The following is a 20,057-nucleotide window of genomic DNA, read 5'->3' on the forward strand; positions in this document are numbered from 1 at the left end:
CTATAAATGAACTCTGTAAAGTGTAAATTTACAACCACATGGCCTCATGCAGAGTTGGATGCAATTTACGTCAGAAATGTAGATGTAAATTGCATCCGTAAAGATTATGAAATGTGTAGTATGCAGAGATGCAGGCTTCTTAAGATAACTGCTAGGTACTATAGTATGCAAATTGCGTACATTAAGTAAGATATGCTTAACGTGCGTTATATGCTAGAAGTTTCTTGTACACATTGAGGCGTAACTTTAGGTTAATTTTTTTTTTTTTTTTTTTAAATAAATTAACACATTTTGAAAAAAAGAACATACCCCTCTCATATGAACACACCTCCAAATAGGGTAAAACTTGCACTGGTGCTGCTAGCCTGACATCTGCAAAATCAGGGAGGGGGGACGACGACGAACAATCGCCCCCCGAAAAATGCTGATACCAGCACTAAACTATGCATGGGGTGAAGTAGGACATAAGTTCAACTCTTAAGCTCAAAAATCCCTTTTTCGTACTGCGCATGGGTAGTAAAAATATATATATATTTTTTTTAAAAGTCTGAATGCAGTTGTTCATTGCACATCTCTATGCTTAAAGAAGGATAACATGGAAAGGAAAGGGGTGGGTTAACATAGCATTGTACAGTAAAGGTGTTGCACACACTTTATGTGATCAGTAAGGGTGGTAGCAGGTGCATATTAGTAAGCATATCTGTTGCCCCTATTTTTCTCCTGGTGCACGATCCAAACTGATGATGATGACGATGATGATCACCAGCATGGACCTTGCGTAGGCATTAAAAAAAACAATTGTCCCAATAACAGAAAAGTTAATTTACAAGTCTGCATAATTATGCCTATTTTTGGGCAAGTGCAAACTTTTTATGTTAAACACATTGTACTTGGTATCAAAAATAGTCCTGATCAGGAAGTGCAAGTGTGCTCTGTATCTTCTCAATAAAGTAGAGAGCTGAAACTTAGAAAGCCATAACATTTGTTGCTGAATGTGGGTTAGACACACTTGTGTGCGCTTAATTGCACTACCATAACCAGAACTAGATTTCATCTGCAAGACAAGATAATTAAATGACCAGAGCTTATTTATATGTGCCTATTATGACATTAAATGCCAAATTACTCGAATGACCCTTCATAACCATGCTAGTCATGGTCTTCACCTATAGCAGCCCCTTTCCCTTAGAGTTAAATGTGCTCTCTGGTTCTAGTAGAAGCTTTTTCCATGTCACAGATTTAGGGTATTTGCTTACTGATTTTTGCACTACTCACCCAAGAGGTGCGGAGTCTAACGTGTTCCTGGTTTTCACCAGGGACCCCCGCAAGGAAGTGTGGTCTTAGCTGCGGGAACACGCAGGTCGCGGTCCTCTAAGGGAGTAATCAGTGAAGCAGTAGATGAAAGCGGTGTCGTACAGGCCCAGTCCAAACCGTGAATTCAGGAGATGTCCAAGGGAAGGCTCAAAGCCGTAGTCAGGATAGCCGGGTCGAGGTCAGAAGCACAGGAGAATGAGTCAAATATCAAGCCGAGGTCAAGTTCACAGGGAACACAGAACAGGGGTAGTAAGTAACAAGCCGGGTAATACACAGGAAGCGCTGGAAACGGTACACAGGAACGCTGGAGCTAGGATGAGACCTAATACTCTGGCACTCTCCATGTGCCAGAGTGAGGCTTTTATACAGGTGCAGTCCAATCACTGGCGGTGGTGACGCTAAACACCACCGCCGGAGTTACTAGGAAGCGTTCCGTTGCCTAGCAACGGAACGCGCGACCGCTGACCCGGAAGTACGCTTGGTTGCCTGGCAACCGAGCGCTCTGTCACAGAAGCAGACGTCCGTCTCTGTGCGGCAGGCATAGCACGGAGACGGCGTCTGACAGTACCTCCTCCCCTACTTTGTTGGATAGATCTTTGTTTGAGGAACTGTTTCAATAACCGTGGGGCGTGGAGATCTTCTTTTTGCACCCAGGATCTCTCTTCTGGCCCAAAGCCTTTCCAATGTACTAAGAATTGGTGTCGTCCATGAAGGATACGGAAATCCAGGATACGACTAACTTCAAATTCTTCACCTTCCGTAGTACGTACAGGGGCTGGACGATCAGGCGACTGATGAAATTTATTGAGTACAAGTGGTTTGAGAAGAGAGATATGAAAGACATTGTGGATCTTCAGGGAAGGGGGTAACCGGAGTCTGTAGGTTACTGCATTGATCACGTGTTATGGAAAAGGGACCAATATAACGGGGAGCCAATTTTTGAGAATTTGGAAACGAATTGCACTCCACGGTCCGAGATGATCTCACGAGGACATCCATGAAGTCTAAATATTTCTTTAATGAAGATAGAAGCTAACTGAGAAGCAGATGGTAGAGCAGACAAAGGTACAAAGTGGGCCATTTTAGAAAATCTGTCCACAACAACCCAAATAGTGGTGTATCCATTGCTGGGGGGAAGGTCTGTGATGAAATCCATGGATATGCTTTGCCAAGGGAAATCTGGAATGGGAAGTGGTTGAAGGAGTCCAGAAGGGGCCATTCTGGGGTTCTTACAACGGGCACATGTATCACAAGAAGCCACAAAACTTCGTACATCTGAATGTAGTGTCGGCCACCAATATCTCTGACGAAGAAATTAACACCAGCGTGTCCTGCCAATTTAGAGGAATGCGCCCAGCGGAGGGCTTTAATTCATAAATTAGGCTCTAAGAAGGAACAGCCCCTTGGGGGTGTTTTGGCCGTGGTTTTGGTAAGGGCGATAACCCTGGTAGGATTTAGAATGGGTAGGGGTTCCGAGGAAGTACAGAGATCCGTGTTGTCAAAAGATCGAGAAAGAGCATCAGCTCGGATGTTCTTGGATCCTGGGTGGTAGGTCAGGATGATATCAAAACGTGCGAAGAACGATGCCCATCGAGCTTGGCGTGGATTAAGGCATCGAGCCTCGCTAACATAAAGCAGGTTTTTATGATCGGTAAGGACCGTTACTGGATGACGTGAACCTTCAAGTAAGTGTCGCCACTCCTCTAGGGCAGCCTTGATAGCTAGTAACTCTTTGTCACCAATTCCATATTTCTTCTCGTGGGATAAAACATTTTTGGAAAAGAACCCGCAAGGTAAATGAGAACCGTTTTTGGATTTTTGGAAGAGTACTGCCCCCACACCTATAGCAGAGGCGTCAACCTCTAGAAAAAAGGGTTCAGATTGATCCGGTTGAGACAGGGCTGGAGTGGATGAAAAGGCCTGTTTCAGGAGATTAAATGCCTTTAGGGCTTCTGGAGACCAATTCCTGGGGTTGGCTGATTTTCGTGTCAGCGCTGTTATAGGTGCAATAATGGAGGAGAACCCTTTAACAAATTGTCTGTAATAATTGGCGAATCCAAAAAAACCTTTGGATGGCCTTGGTGCCCTGGGGAAGAGGCCAGTTGGTAATGGAAGACACCTTTAGTGGGTCCATTCTTAATCCTGCTCCGGAAACAATGTACCCAAGGAAAGAGATTTGTTCCACTTCAAAGATACACTTTTCTAATTTGCAGAAGAGTCGATTAGCTCATAATCGGAGTAAGACTTCCTTCACATGGTGTCGATGGGAGGCAATGTCTTGGGAAAAGATTAGAATGTCGTCCAAATAGACAACGACGAAGTGATATAAACAGTCTTGGAAGATTTCATTAACGAAGGATTGAAATACTGCGGGGGCGTTACTAAGCCCGAATGGCATGACTAGATATTTGAAATGTCCGTCCCGCGTGTTAAACGCTGTCTTCCACTCGTCTCCTTGACGGATCCGTACTAAATTGTATGCCCCTCTGAGATCTAGTTTGGTAAAGATGCGGGCTCCACTAATCTTGTTGAAAAGGTCCATAATAAGGGGTAATGGATAACGGTTCTTGATAGTAATTTTATTTAGATGCCGATAATCAATACACGGGCGTAAGGATCCGTCTTTCATTTTAACAAAGAAAAATCCTGCACCGGCTGGAGAAGATGATTTTCTAATGAACCCTCGGGCTAGGTTTTCAGATATGTATTGTGACATAGCTTGGGTCTCCGGTAAGGACAGGAGATACTTCCTACCACGAGGAATTTTTTTTCCCGGGATTAATTCAATCGGACAGTCCCACGGGCGATGGGGTGGAAGAATCTCTGATCTTTGTTTGGAGAAGACGTCCTTAAAGGCTAAATAGGCCGAAGGTAATGTACAGGTTTTAGGATTCGTCTGAGTATGACAGACTTGAAAGCGGTGTGAGGGAATACATTGCTTATGACACTGCGGGCCCCAGGAAATAACCTCCGCACGAACCCAGTCAAATTGAGGAGAATGGTTCCGGAGCCAAGGAAGACCCAGTATCAGTGGGTTAATAGACTGTGGTAATACTAGGAATTGGATCCACTCTTGATGTAAGGCTCCTACCAACAATTGAACCGCACTCGTAATGCTGGAGATGACACCGTTGCTGACACGGTTACCATCCACGGCAGTGAGGGTAAGCGGTTGGGGCAGATCTTGAATCTTGAATGGTTAACTGGAGCTCTGAAGCAAGAGAGGCCGAAATAAAATTTCCTGCGGCACCGGAGTCCACGAAGGCAGAGATTTGTTGGCAGAGATTTGTTGGTGTCCTTTAGTAGTCAAGAGCTGGACAGGCATGAGAAACTCGAGATTGGAGGTGGAGTAGGGAGTGGACTCCTAAGGCAGCCTCCCTCTTACCGTCTAGGAGGAGGCGTTTCCCGGTCTCTTGGGACAGAGACTTAGAAGGTGACCAGACTCCCCACAATATAGACATAATCTCTGCTTGAACCGTCTCTCGCGTTCTTCAGACGTTAGTTTAGAGCGGCCAAGCTGCATAGGTTCTTCAGGGGAAGATATTGGGTTTTGAAATTGGGGAGCCAAACGGGGAGTCCGTCTTGTAGAGGACCTTTCTGAACTTCTCTCTCTGAAACGAAGATCGATCCTGATACATAATGAAACGAGGGCGTCCAACTCCGAGGGGAGTTCTCTGGTAGCCAATTCGTCCTTAATTCGATCGGTAAGACCCTGCCAGAAGGAAGCAATGAGGGCTTCATTGTTCCATCGAAGCTCAGAGGAGAGAGTCCGAAATTGTACGGCATACTGCCCGACAGACATAGAACCTTGTCGCAGGTTCAAGAGGCTAGATGCAGCAGAAGAGACTCTGCCCGGTTCGTCGAAGACCTTCCGGAACATGTCAATAAAAGCCGCGGAGTCCTCCAGCAAAGGGTCATTGTGCTCCCATAACGGGGATGCCCAGGCCAGGGCTTGCCCACTAAGTAGCGAAATTATGAAGGCTACCTTGGTACGTTCCGAGGAGAATGCTGTAGAGTTACACTCAAAGTGAATGGCACACTGGTTAAGGAACCCTCTACATCTTTTTGGATCCCCGTCAAACTTATCGGGGGAAAGTATTCTTAGTCCAGTAGTGGCGGCTGGAGGGGCAGCAGGAGCCGCAGGGGCCACTGCAGAGCGAGAAGGAGCCGCAGATGGTTCCGTAGGAGGGGTTTGTCCTGCCCGTAGAGAGTCCAGGCGAGATAGGATTCCCTGCACACACTGGAGTAAACGAGCCTGGTCCGCCTCCTGCTGTTCCACTCGGCGACCCAGGTGGATAATGAGGTCCCGAGTTGTAGGTTCACCTTTTCCATCTGACGTCATGGCCAGAGTATACTGTCTGTCACTCACCGTACTGTGAGTGCCTCTTCCCGGACATTTAGGAACCGTGGCCGTCCTCCATCCTGAGGGTCTGCGCATGCGCAGCCCTTTCCTATACTTCAGTGTATGTCCCTTTAACTCAATTGGCAGATCAGGCAACACTCCCTATATTAAGCACCTGTGGTCAACACCACGTTGCCTGATCTTGGAGTCTCATTCCCTATGAGTCTCTGAAGGTGTTCCTGTATTCCTCGTGTTTTCAGCGCTGCTGATTCCTGTGGTTTCCAAACCACTTCTACCTCTGTGGTTTCCAAACCACTTCTACTACTGTGGTTCCATACCACTTCTACCATCAACTGTATCATCGTGACTGTTTGCTGATTCCTATCCGCTGCCTCCGTGCACTACAGTCTTCCAAACCACTTCAACGCTATTACATATCATTGTGACTGTTTGCTGATTCCTATCCGCTGCCTCCGTGCACTACAGTCTTCCAAACCACTTCAACGCTATTACATATCATTGTGACTGTTTGCTGATTCCTATCCGCTGCCTCCGTGCACTACAGTCCTCTAATCCACATCACGCTATTACATTTCACTGTGACTGTTTGCTGGTTCCTACCCGCTGCCTCCGTGCACTCCAACCTTTACTTTACATCCACTCACCTGTTCCTCATCAAGTCCGTGAGCTGATTCCTATCCGCTGCCTCCGTGCACTACAGCCTCCAGCCTACAACTCGCCTGTGTTCATTATCGTGACTGTTAGCTGATGCCTATCCGCTGCTTCCGTGCACTACAGCCTCCAGCCTACAACTCGCCTGTGTTCATCATCGTGACTGTTAGCTGATGTCTATCCGCTGCTTCCGTGCACTACAGCCTCCAGCCTACAACTCGCCTGTGTTCATCATCGTGACAAGTTAGCTGATTCCTATCCGCTGCCCCTGTGCACTGCAGTCTCTTCTCAGCTCTCCTGTGTTTCCTCGAGACTGCTGCTCTCATTGCCATTCGCTACTCTCCGTGATCAACAGCTCCTGGTCTACTCTGCTCTCCCGTGTTCCATCGCTATTGACACCTATTGGTTGCTACTGGTTACCTCCGTGTACCGCAGAGTCCTGCTGCTGCTGACCGCGCTATCACCCATCTACTGCTGACCCGCTCTCCACGCCTTCACGTGTCCCGCTGGTCTACTCTCCTGTCAGCATTGGATTTATATCTCATCAACTACTCCTCTGCTGGATCATCTTCACTCTCCTGGTCCCTCCTTGAGTCCAGTTCCACGTGTTACTGATTCCTGTGGATTCGTGTCCCTGTTGGTCTCTTATCTGTGCGCTGCACCTACTAGACCGCTGCCTCATCTATCCTGGGACTTTTCATCCAGCCGGCCTCCTGCCGCTCAGGTATCGCTGCACTCTTATCTGACTGCCTGCTTCTGAACCACGGTATGCATACTTCTCATTGACTGTGCTGGTGTATTGCATATCTTGCTGGACTGTGTTGGTTCTCCTCTGGAGTCTGCTATCCGCTGAGTCTATTGCCATCATTGACTGTGTTAACTTGTGCTGGACTACTTCAAGAGACTTTCTATATTTGCAGACCTGTTCAGTCATTTATATATATTGTGCATGTTACTGTGGATCGTGTATAAGGTGCCTGTGTATATCCTGTGTTGCAGTCTCTCCCCGTGCATCTCCTCACATATATATTCAGTGGTACAACTTGCTAGTAGCAGACCACTGATCCCTGTTTCCAGTATCACCTGTTCCAGTATCCTCTCACATAGCAGTGGTACAACTTGCTATCGCAGACCACTGACTCTCCGGATACCTCCACTTGGATTCCATTCCTTCACTCAGACAGCGGTACCACTTGCTATCCGCAGACCGCTGACTTTCATCACCTCCTCGTCTCTGTTGGACATTCCCCCTCACTATAGCAGTGGTACAACTTGCTATCGCAGACCACTGACTACCTTCACGTGTCCTTGTCCTACAGTTCCTCGTGTACTATTACCTCCATATTACCAGTGCTGCTATTCATAGACTTTCCTGAGCATCTCATCATCTGCTGTTTCCTGTTCCGTGATCACCCAGCTACCAGAGTACCCTATTACCATCTACATTGCTCTGGTAAGCCTACCACCTGGTGATCCCTGGGTAAAGACTCCTAGTGCCCGTGACAGTAAGATCAGGCCATGACAGACCCAGATACGGAACCTACAGCCAAAGAGATGCTGCAGCATCTGGTCAGCCGTGTGGAGCAACAGGATGCCCGCCAACAGCTGTTACTTCAGTGTTATCAATCGTTAACCTCCCAAGGAACATCTGGACAGACTGTGACAGCTACTACTGAGGCTCCTGTGCTTTCCTCCGTTTCCCCAGTGCCATCCCAGGTGTCTACAGCTTCTACGCTTCACCTGCCTACTCCGTCAAAGTACGATGGGGACCCCAAAACTTGTAGGGGTTTCCTTAACCAATGTTCAGTCCATTTTGAGCTCCAACCTCAAAATTTTTCTACCCATCGTTCCAGAGTGGCCTATCTTATCTCTTTGTTTTCTGGACAAGCCCTGGCTTGGGCCTCCCCTCTGTGGGAAAGAAACGACCCAATATTGCAAGATAGTGCCAAATTCATTTCTACATTCCGAAGTGTGTTCGATGAACCAGGTCGTGTGACCTCCGCTGCTTCCAGCATCCTCCGTCTGCGACAAGGATCTCATACAGTAGGACAGTACGTCATTCAATTTAGGATCTTAGCCTCTGAACTTCAGTGGAACACTGAAGCCCTAGTTGCCGCCTTCTGGCAGGGGCTCTCCGATAAAATTAAAGATGCACTGACTACCCAGGAGCTTCCTTCGTCACTTGAGGATCTGATCTCTCTTTGCCATCGTGTTGATATGAGATTTCGTGAAAGAGAGGCTGAGAAAACAACTTCTGCTAAAGCACCTCTTCGTTCTAACCCTCAATTTCGTCCAGTTTCACCCTCTGTGATTCCCATGGAGATAGGACGTTCCAGATTATCTTCAGAGGAGAGGAAACGAAGAGTAAAGAATAGACTCTGTATCTATTGTGCTGATTCCACTCATATGCTCAGCTCTTGCCCTAAGAGATCGGGAAATGCCAGGCCCTAACTAGTTCTGGAGAGGTGAAGTTAGGGTCCCTGGAGTCCTCTCCATCTTCCATGAAATCTAAAGTCTGCGCCTTTGATGTTACAATTTCCTGTGCTACCAAAACCTTTGAGTCACAGGCATTGATTGATTCCGGAGCAGCAGGAAATTTTATTTCCAAATCATTAGTAAATCAATGGTCCCTACCAGTGATTACCTTAAAAACACCCATTACTGTGACGGCTATAGATGGATCACGTCTCATCAACGGTCTCATCACCCAGAGTACGTCTCCAGTAACCCTTCTGATTGGTGCCCTGCATCATGAAGAAATATCGTTTTTAATCCTCCCTGTTACGACTAGTCCAATTGTCTTAGGCCTTCCATGGCTTCAGTGTCACTCTCCCCAGATTGACTGGCGCACCCCTCAAGTCACGTCTTGGGGGTCTGAATGTCACCATCGTTGCCTTTCCCAAGTCATTCCTCTCAAAGTACAGCAATCTTCCATCTCATCTACCTCACCGGGACTCCCTCCTCAATATGCTTCTTTTACTGATGTTTTTGATAAAGCTCAGTCTGAACGTCTTCCTCCTCATCGTTCTTGGGATTGTCCGATCGATCTTCTACCTGGCAAGACTCCCCCCAGGGGCCGGGTCTATCCACTCTCGTTACCTGAAACTCAAGCTACATCTGAGTATATACAGGAGAACCTCCAGCGTGGGTTTATTCGACCTTCCACCTCTCCCGCTGGAGCTGGGTTCTTCTTCGTTAAAAAGAAGGATGGATCTTTACGCCCTTGCATAGATTTTCGTGGACTCAATGCCATTACTATCAAGAATCGGTATCCCATTCCGCTGATCACTGAGCTATTCGATCGCATCAAGGGAGCCCGTATCTTTACTAAGTTGGATCTTCGTGGTGCCTACAATTTAATCAGAATCCGTTCCGGTGACGAATGGAAGACAGCGTTTAACACCAGAGACGGGCATTACGAATATCTAGTAATGCCTTTCGGGCTGTGTAATGCCCCCGCTGTTTTTCAAGGTTTCATCAATGAGATCTTCCGGGACTTATTATATGTATGTGTCGTCGTCTACCTGGACGACATATTGATCTTTTCACAGGACCTGCCTTCTCACCACCAACATGTGGCAGAAGTCCTTTCCAGGCTACGGAAAAATTCATTGTTTTGTAAACTAGAAAAATGTTCATTCGAATTACCCCAGATTCCATTCTTGGGGTATATAGTTTCCGGAGTTGGCCTGAAGATGGATCCAGACAAAGTGAATGCTGTACTACATTGGCCCCAGCCAACTACTCTTCGTGCTATCCAGCGTTTTTTAGGTTTTGCCAATTACTATAGACGCTTCATTCAAGACTTTTCTTCCATTGCATCTCCTATTGTGGCCTTGACTAGGAAGGGGGCTAATCCTAAGCAATGGTCACCTGAGGCTCTTCAAGCCTTTCAAACACTAAAAGAGTCCTTCTCTTCGGCTCCAATCCTTCGACAGCCTGATGTGACACTCCCCTTCTTCCTGGAAGTAGATGCCTCTAATGTGGGCTTAGGAGCTATTCTCTCTCAACGCTCGGAACAGCAAAAATTCCATCCTTGTGCCTTCTATTCTCGGGGCCTCCTGCCCGCAGAGAGGAATTATACTATCGGGGACAAGGAGTTACTAGCTATCAAAGCTGCATTAGAGGAATGGAGATACTTATTGGAGGGAGCTCGTCATCCGGTGACGATCTTCACGGATCATAAGAACTTGTCATATCTCCAGTCTGCCCAATGCTTGAACCCACGTCAAGCAAGATGGTCTCTTTTCTTTTCCCGTTTTGAATTAATAATAACCTTCAAACCAGCTGCCAAGAACAAAAAAGCTGACGCTTTATCTAGAGCTTTTGTTACGTCCTCTGATATAGAAGAGGTTTCCAACCATACCATTCTAGACCCCAAATGTATCTCACTGGCTGCTTCATCCACCAAAACGCTACCATTTGGGAAGACCCTCGTGCCTTCTACTCTAAGGAGGAAAATCCTTTCGTGGTTCCATGCCTCTCGTTTTTCTGGACACGCCGGTGAACACAAGACCTTTGAGATCCTCTCTCGAAGTTACTGGTGGCCCTCAATGAGGAGAGACGTCAAAGAGTTCATTGCTTCCTGTGAGCTATGTTCCCAGTTCAAATCCTCCCGCAGAACTCCAGCAGGGTTGCTGCGACCACTACCCGTTCCGTCCAAACCGTGGACCCATATTAGTATGGATTTCGTTACTGACTTACCACCTAGTAAGAATCATAACACTATTTGGGTGGTGGTGGACAGATTTTCGAAGATGGCTCATTTCATTCCTCTATCTGGTTTGCCTTCCTCGTCTACTCTGGCTGAACATTTCATTAAAGAGATCTTCCGTATCCATGGATGTCCTTCTGAGATTGTGTCGGATAGAGGAGTACAATTCGTTTCCAGATTCTGGCGAGCCCTTTGTAAAACCTTGGGCATACGGTTAGCACTCTCATCTTCTTACCATCCGCAATCTAACGGACAAACTGAACGTGTCAATCAAGATCTTGAGACTTTTATAAGGATGTTCTCTTCAGCCAATCAAGACAACTGGGTAGAATTGCTCCCTTGGGCTGAATTCGCCCATAACAACATGTACCATGAGTCATCATCCAAAACTCCATTTTTTGTGGTCTACGGTCACCATCCGTCTTTTCCGGAATTTCCTGCCCTCCCGCCCACCCAAGTTCCTGCGGTGGAGACTGCTTGTCAGACCTTTAAAAATATCTGGTCTCAGGTCAAAACCTGTTTAAAGAAGACATCTATCAAATATAAATCTTTCGCAGATAAGAAGAGGCGGGCTATTCCACCACTAAAAATTGGAGATCGTGTCTGGTTATCTACTAAAAACATTCGTTTGAAGGTTCCATCTATGAAATTCGCCCCTCGTTTTATTGGTCCATATAGGATCATTCAAGTAATCAATCCAGTATGTGTGAAACTTCTTCTTCCTAAGAATCTTCGGATTTCTAATGCCTTCCATGTGTCTTTACTCAAACCTCTTATTATCAACCGTTTCTCAAATCCTCCCTCAGCTCCGCAGCCAGTTCAAGTTCATCAGGAGGAGGATTTTGAGATTACTGAGGTACTAGACGCAAAAATTTCGCGAGGAGTCCTCCGTTTCCTCGTTCATTGGAAGGGCTTTGGTCCTGAGGAGCGCTCTTGGATCAAAGCTGAAGATCTTAATGCTCCTGCCCTTTTGAAGAAGTTCTACTCCAAAAATCCGGACAAGCCCGGTTCCAGGCGTTCTGTGCCCACCTTTAAAAGGGGGGGTACTGTCACTCACCGTACTGTGAGTGCCTCTTCCCGGACATTTAGGAACCGTGGCCGTCCTCCATCCTGAGGGTCTGCGCATGCGCAGCCCTTTCCTATACTTCAGTGTATGTCCCTTTAACTCAATTGGCAGATCAGGCAACACTCCCTATATTAAGCACCTGTGGTCAACACCACGTTGCCTGATCTTGGAGTCTCATTCCCTATGAGTCTCTGAAGGTGTTCCTGTATTCCTCGTGTTTTCAGCGCTGCTGATTCCTGTGGTTTCCAAACCACTTCTACCTCTGTGGTTTCCAAACCACTTCTACTACTGTGGTTCCATACCACTTCTACCATCAACTGTATCATCGTGACTGTTTGCTGATTCCTATCCGCTGCCTCCGTGCACTACAGTCTTCCAAACCACTTCAACGCTATTACATATCATTGTGACTGTTTGCTGATTCCTATCCGCTGCCTCCGTGCACTACAGTCTTCCAAACCACTTCAACGCTATTACATATCATTGTGACTGTTTGCTGATTCCTATCCGCTGCCTCCGTGCACTACAGTCCTCTAATCCACATCACGCTATTACATTTCACTGTGACTGTTTGCTGGTTCCTACCCGCTGCCTCCGTGCACTCCAACCTTTACTTTACATCCACTCACCTGTTCCTCATCAAGTCCGTGAGCTGATTCCTATCCGCTGCCTCCGTGCACTACAGCCTCCAGCCTACAACTCGCCTGTGTTCATTATCGTGACTGTTAGCTGATTCCTATCCGCTACCCCTGTGCACTGCAGTCTCTTCTCAGCTCTCCTGTGTTTCCTCGAGACTGCTGCTCTCATTGCCATTCGCTACTCTCCGTGATCAACAGCTCCTGGTCTACTCTGCTCTCCCGTGTTCCATCGCTATTGACACCTATTGGTTGCTACTGGTTACCTCCGTGTACCGCAGAGTCCTGCTGCTGCTGACCGCGCTATCACCCATCTACTGCTGACCCGCTCTCCACGCCTTCACGTGTCCCGCTGGTCTACTCTCCTGTCAGCATTGGATTTATATCTCATCAACTACTCCTCTGCTGGATCATCTTCACTCTCCTGGTCCCTCCTTGAGTCCAGTTCCACGTGTTACTGATTCCTGTGGATTCGTGTCCCTGTTGGTCTCTTATCTGTGCGCTGCACCTACTAGACCGCTGCCTCATCTATCCTGGGACTTTTCATCCAGCCGGCCTCCTGCCGCTCAGGTATCGCTGCACTCTTATCTGACTGCCTGCTTCTGAACCACGGTATGCATACTTCTCATTGACTGTGCTGGTGTATTGCATATCTTGCTGGACTGTGTTGGTTCTCCTCTGGAGTCTGCTATCCGCTGAGTCTATTGCCATCATTGACTGTGTTAACTTGTGCTGGACTACTTCAAGAGACTTTCTATATTTGCAGACCTGTTCAGTCATTTATATATATTGTGCATGTTACTGTGGATCGTGTATAAGGTGCCTGTGTATATCCTGTGTTGCAGTCTCTCCCCGTGCATCTCCTCACATATATATTCAGTGGTACAACTTGCTAGTAGCAGACCACTGATCCCTGTTTCCAGTATCACCTGTTCCAGTATCCTCTCACATAGCAGTGGTACAACTTGCTATCGCAGACCACTGACTCTCCGGATACCTCCACTTGGATTCCATTCCTTCACTCAGACAGCGGTACCACTTGCTATCCGCAGACCGCTGACTTTCATCACCTCCTCGTCTCTGTTGGACATTCCCCCTCACTATAGCAGTGGTACAACTTGCTATCGCAGACCACTGACTACCTTCACGTGTCCTTGTCCTACAGTTCCTCGTGTACTATTACCTCCATATTACCAGTGCTGCTAGTCATAGACTTTCCTGAGCATCTCATCATCTGCTGTTTCCTGTTCCGTGATCACCCAGCTACCAGAGTACCCTATTACCATCTACATTGCTCTGGTAAGCCTACCACCTGGTGATCCCTGGGTAAAGACTCCTAGTGCCCGTGACACTGTCACAGATTTAGGGTATTTGCTTACTGATTTTTGCACTACTCACCCAAGAGGTGCGGAGTCTATCGTGTTCTTGGTTTTCACCAGGGATCCCCGCAAGGAAGTGTGGTCTTAGCTGCGGGAACACGCAGGTCGCAGTCCTCTAAGGGAGTAATCAGTGAAGCAGTAGATGAAAGCGGTGTCGTACAGGCCCAGTCCAAACCGTGAATTCAGGAGATGTCCAAGGGAAGGCTCAAAGCCGTAGTCAGGATAGCCGGGTCGAGGTCAGAAGCACAGGAGGAAGAGTCAAATATCAAGCCGAGGTCAAGTTCACAGGGAGCACAGAACAGGGGTAGTAAGTAACAAGCCGGGTAATACACAGGAAGCGCTGGAAACGGTACACAGGAACGCTGGAGCTAGGATGAGACCTAATACTCTGGCACTCTCCATGTGCCAGAGTGAGGCTTTTATACAGGTGCAGTCCAATCACTGGCGGTGGTGACGCTAAACACCACCGCCGGAGTTACTAGGAAGCGTTCCGTTGCCTAGCAACGGAACGCGCGACCGCTGACCCGGAAGTACGCTCGGTTGCCTGGCAACCGAGCGCTCTGTCACAGAAGCAGACGTCCGTCTCTGTGCGGCAGGCATAGCACGGAGACGGCGTCTGACATTCTAGAACTGACTCTGGCACTAGAAATATTGGAGACACCAATCAATGATATCGCAAGTGAACAAGAAACTCAGGTCCAATGCAGAGAGACAATAAGTGGTCCAGAGAGTAGTCAGAGTGCAAATGCAGATGTCGGGTCCAGAATCAGAACCAGACTAAACACAAAGCAGGAGTTCCACAGACACATTGTAACTACACTTATTAAAGGCACAGCAGCATGCACTATAAAGAACAGACAGCCAATCAGATGGATGTTAGAAAACCAGGCCCCCCTATTACTTTTCACAACACTTCACGCTGGCTGGGGTCCTGCCTTACTATGCCAGGTAAGCCTACCCAGTATTTCTATGGTTCTTAAGGTCACTCAGGCAAATGCAGTTAGAAAGTACAACAATACATTTATTATAATAAAAATAATCACTATACTATTATATATGAACAGTAAATAAATGACAGGCAGGTTTACCACATTATCTGTCCCTTACCCTACTAGCTTAAGGAGTTACAGTCTCCTGGTTGTCCTGACTTGCAGAATCCAAACACCATGGATTTTTCTGAGCTGCAGATGTAGCAGCAGTCTGCTTCCCAAAACACAGGCCAGTGATGATCACCTGGGGGTAAATGTATCAAGCTGCGAGTTTCTGTCAGGTTTGAAAAGTGGAGATGTTGCCTATAGCAACCAATCAGATTCTAGCTATGATTTATATAGTAAATTCTACAAATTGACAGTTAGAATCTGAATGGTTGCTATAGGCAACATGTCCACTTTTACGACCGTCCAGAAACTCGCAGCTTGATACATTTATCCCCAGGTCTGTTGAAAGAGAACATCAACTCAACACCAGTCAGCCCTGCACTTCCAGGAATCAATCCTCAGAATGAACACCACCTCCCCACTGGAGTGGCTCCTTATATCCAGGGTCAAATTTTTATGGTGTTTTCACCTCCCTGGGCAAACCCCTTGCTCTCTCCTTCTTGATCATTGGTGGGTGCTGAGCGCAGGGTTTGGAGGGGGAGTGGAGATGAGCTGCCCTTCCACAGTGGGTCCCCTGCTGTGTCTCTGCCAAAATGTCTGGACTAGTCCTGTGAAAGACAATGGTCTTCCCCACCTCCAGAGGAATGCGGCTAGAGCCCCCTCACCTTTATCCTGGACCCCACCTTATCCTTACCCATAACCCACCTGGCTTCAATTTAAGAACAACGTATAACACCATCACTGCACGATCAACAATATTCAATAAACAATATACATTTTTACAATGAGTAACATATAGTGAGAAAGTCTACTATATAGGGATGGCTACAATTTCCCCTTATCCACATGTAATTAGACACTACATTGTACTATGGTGAGCTGAGGGCTATTAAAAGTACATTTTGTTATGCTCCACATTTTGTAAGAAACAAGGAAAAGGCTGATTAAGGTGATATCAAACTTATTTTGTGACAATAGAGCAATCACATAATAGCAATACACTAACTGCTTGTGTGCTCAGAGGTGTCCATAGAAATCAAACGGCCAGCGGGGAGTTGAGGAGCATCACTGTGGAGTAAATAACCCACTGACCCTTACAGTACAGCCCCTGTCGAGAAGGGGTTCCTATGGAAGCTGCTTATGAAAGTAACTTTTCAACCTCTCAGCATGAACATTGGCAAAATGATTCCAGGACCTCTCCTCAGGATCATATCCCTTCCAATGAACAAGGTAATGAAGGTAACCCCTAAGCCAACTAGAATATAGCATATCTTCAACTTTTTATTTGGGTTGACCATCAAGCAAAACTGGGGGCAGCTTGTAGGATATTTTAAAATACCTTGAGTGGTAAACAAGTTACAATAGAGAAATATAAAATGTCCTGGGAATCTTCATGGATAACGGTAAATCTACTTAAAAGCACACTGGATTTATCTTACTTATTAACTTGTAAGAACCTATAAATCTTGGTCCTAATTTGCACACGGGTTACCACAACTTAATATTTCTCATAGATAACCAGACTTAAATTTAAAATGTTTGCGATGGAGAGCAGCAAAACACATACTGAGAAGCAGAGTGTGCAAAGGAAAATTGAACATGCATACATAAAGCAGACTGTTTAACCTCTTTGCACCTCGTTTCTGCTATGCAACAATGTGAGGTTAAAGCTAGTTATTTATAAATGCCATTGGTCTATTATGTATTGATAAAGGCATCAATTGACCTAAGTAAAGAGTTCTAGGGTTATTATTCCTGTCTCGACCCTCACAGTCAAGAATAAATGATCTGACAGCCTTTTTAAAGGAAGTCCACCATGCTGGAATAATAATTTAGTAGTCTTGAAAATGACTGTTTTTCTTCATGAGCATCATAAAAGACTGCATGCCAAAGTTTCTTATGAGCAATAATAAGGTGAGAGGGTGTGTCTTTAGTTGCCTTTCTTTGAGCTCATAGGATCTAGCCAGAAAGATCCTGGGTCAAGACTTTCCGAATCTATGAGTGAGGAATAATGGGTATTATTCAGAAACTTCGTAATCAACTTTGGTATATAATTATGTTAAGTTAAATCTTGATAAAAGGACCCAACATGCTTGTCTAATATTCAGTCTCTTGGCAGAAGAGATATATTGCAAATTTTTATTGTTAGTGTAGATCACAATGGGATGAAGAGCCCCCCCAACCAATATCTCCATTCCACGCAAGCACACTTTATAGCCACCTATTCACATTTCCTGACATCATAATTAATCAATGTCAAAGAAAATTTTCTCAAAAGAAAGCATAAGTGTAACACACCTTTTCCTAGGATTAAGGTATGTATGGGTGTCGGTGTGTGTGGGTCTATTTAGGTTCCTAGCCCACTAGTTTATCTTTATTCACGCGCGCAGTGTCTCCACCTTGGTCTTCAGAGAGTAAGCTCTTTGCGCGGTAATGCCCTTTTTCAGTGACACCAGAGGGAGACCAAGGAACCCTCCACCCCCTTACTCTCGACCCCAGGCTCGAATAAAGAAAACACACACCACTCTGTAGCTAGCTTTAGAAACCACCGCCACATTAATTTCTTGAGTGGTTCCCCAGGCTAGTTTCTTTTTTAGTAAGTTTGCATAATAAGTGCACATTTACAACAGTATACCGGCTCACAGGTAAAGTAACAACAGATTAACCTTTAGCTTATCATATAATACACGGTTCTTAATATCCTAAAGACTAGCTTCAGAGGTACCTCTGCATCTTAACATTATTCTAGGGAACAGTTCACACTAAACAGGGGAAATGTAAAAGCACGGTAGTTGAAACCAATATAACTTTCACATATAAATATGTCCAATATAAAACAATAGGCAACACACATCATAAAGAACATTTGGTATTCATATCTACAGGCTCAGTTCGTTACTTTTCAGTAATACGAAAGATATGAAAGTTCGTTACTTTTCAGTAATACAAAAGATATGAATTCTCAGTAGAAATAAAATGGTAACTGCAACGCTGCTATGGCAGAGATACCTCCAGCAAGAAATTGTAAAGTAGTAATAAACACAGATTTCTCTGATGCTTGTCATAACAATATCGAACTCTTATAACTAATATGACTCAGTCTATAAGCTTGGCTAACTATCCATAAACTTACCCTTTAAAATGTAACTCAGTCCCGGGTCAAGGGTATATATCAGTAATCTTCTGGACTTCCCACTTGGTCCCTGACTAACTGAATTAATATGTACATTTTGCTCAGTTGTTCTAGTAAAACAGGAAGTATAATAAAATTAAAGGTTACTTATCCATATATTGCTTCAGGTCCAGTTTCAGGCAATTTATTCAGGATCAGGGTACAGGTATTTAAAGTGCTGTGAAAGATGTCTTATCTCTTGCGTGTCAGCTTTAATAATGTAGTTTGTCTTGCTTCTGGCAATCTGATTTCTTTTTCCCACTCTGTTATTACCACTCCTCTTCCTCTCATGTAAATCTCTACTGTTTTTCACCTCTTCACTTCTTCTCCATCTGTCTTTAAGTTTCAGCCTGCTGCTGTGTATGTCATTCTGTTCAGACTCCTCTTGTCTCTCTTCTCCTTTCCAACTTCCCACTTCTGCCTCCTGTCCGTTCTCTTGCTTGTCACTTTCTTCTTCTCCTTCTTACTTCCAGCCTCCTTTTTCTCTGGCCCTCATTTTTCAGATGAACAGCTACACTACAACTGCCAGTTTCCAGTCATTCCTCTCACCTAACTGTCACTTTTTCTCGCTCCCTTGGTCTCAGTGATGTTACTGTGAGCAAAGTTTTATAAATCCCTGATATTAGTGCACATGTGCGGGCCATCATGTACACTGCCACTACACAAGGATGCAATTTATTATCCTTATTACATTGTTGGGAAATAACTGCTCCAGCACCAATGTCTGATGCATCTACCTCAACAATGAAAGGTATTTTGATGAGAGGATATTGATGAACAGGCTCTGTACAAACTGCTGTTTTCAAGGATCTGAAAGCTAATAGGGCCTCAGAAGATCATTCTGCGGGATTAGCCACTTTCTTAGTTAATGCAGTAATAACAACCACAATGGCAAATAAGCATTTAATTAAACTTCTACAGTAATTTGGAGAACCTAAAAATCTTTAAAACACTTTAAGTTTAGGCAGGGCCCATCAATGGTTGTTTGTTCCTTGTTGGGATCCATGCTAAGACTGAGCTGGAAAATTATATACAAAAGAAAAGAAATCCGTGTTACCTTTTTTTAAAAATTAATCTTAGCATGAAAATGGTGCTTAGTAAGACCAGGAGAAAAACGAATAATATCAAGATATAAAATACAAATACAAATTTCACAAACAATCCCTGAAAATCTCTTGACTAAAATCTTGAGCTTCTGGGGCATAACCTAATCCATAAGTGTGACTAAAAATTCATAATATGAGTATTAAATGTTTTTGGTTTTTTATTAATCTCACTCCTGTGATGATCGGCCACAATATGAACTACAAATATTAGGGGCAGCACACTGTCAACACTGACAACTGAATCACCTGAAGATACACTGCAATACCAGCTTAAGGTGACAGCTAACAGTGCACAGTCAATACTGATAACTGCACATTTTTTTTCATTTAATGCAATCTGTACACAAGAAAAATTGGAATTTTGTCTATCTGCTTGTGCTTCTAGACTTTTGTTTTGTTTGCTTGTTTATTAATTTCATCTTCGTCCCTCACAATTTTACATTATCCAATCCATCAACTTTAGTTCGTTCCTCATGATTCTTCCTTCTCTAACACAACTACTGCAGCTTTGTTCCTCATGACCTGTCCTCTCAGAACTAAGTGGCTTGACCGGTCATGGT

General features: G+C 45.3%; 1 protein-coding gene across 1 annotated transcript in view; it reads left to right on the plus strand.

Annotated features, from left to right (window-relative positions):
- The window catches only part of SLC6A2 (solute carrier family 6 member 2), a 548,687-nt gene that overhangs the window by 154,163 nt on the left and 374,467 nt on the right, over window positions 1-20,057 (plus strand). The window lies entirely within an intron of this gene.

This window comes from Mixophyes fleayi, chromosome 10 (assembly GCF_038048845.1).
Source record: "Mixophyes fleayi isolate aMixFle1 chromosome 10, aMixFle1.hap1, whole genome shotgun sequence".
Lineage (NCBI taxonomy): Eukaryota > Metazoa > Chordata > Amphibia > Anura > Limnodynastidae > Mixophyes > Mixophyes fleayi.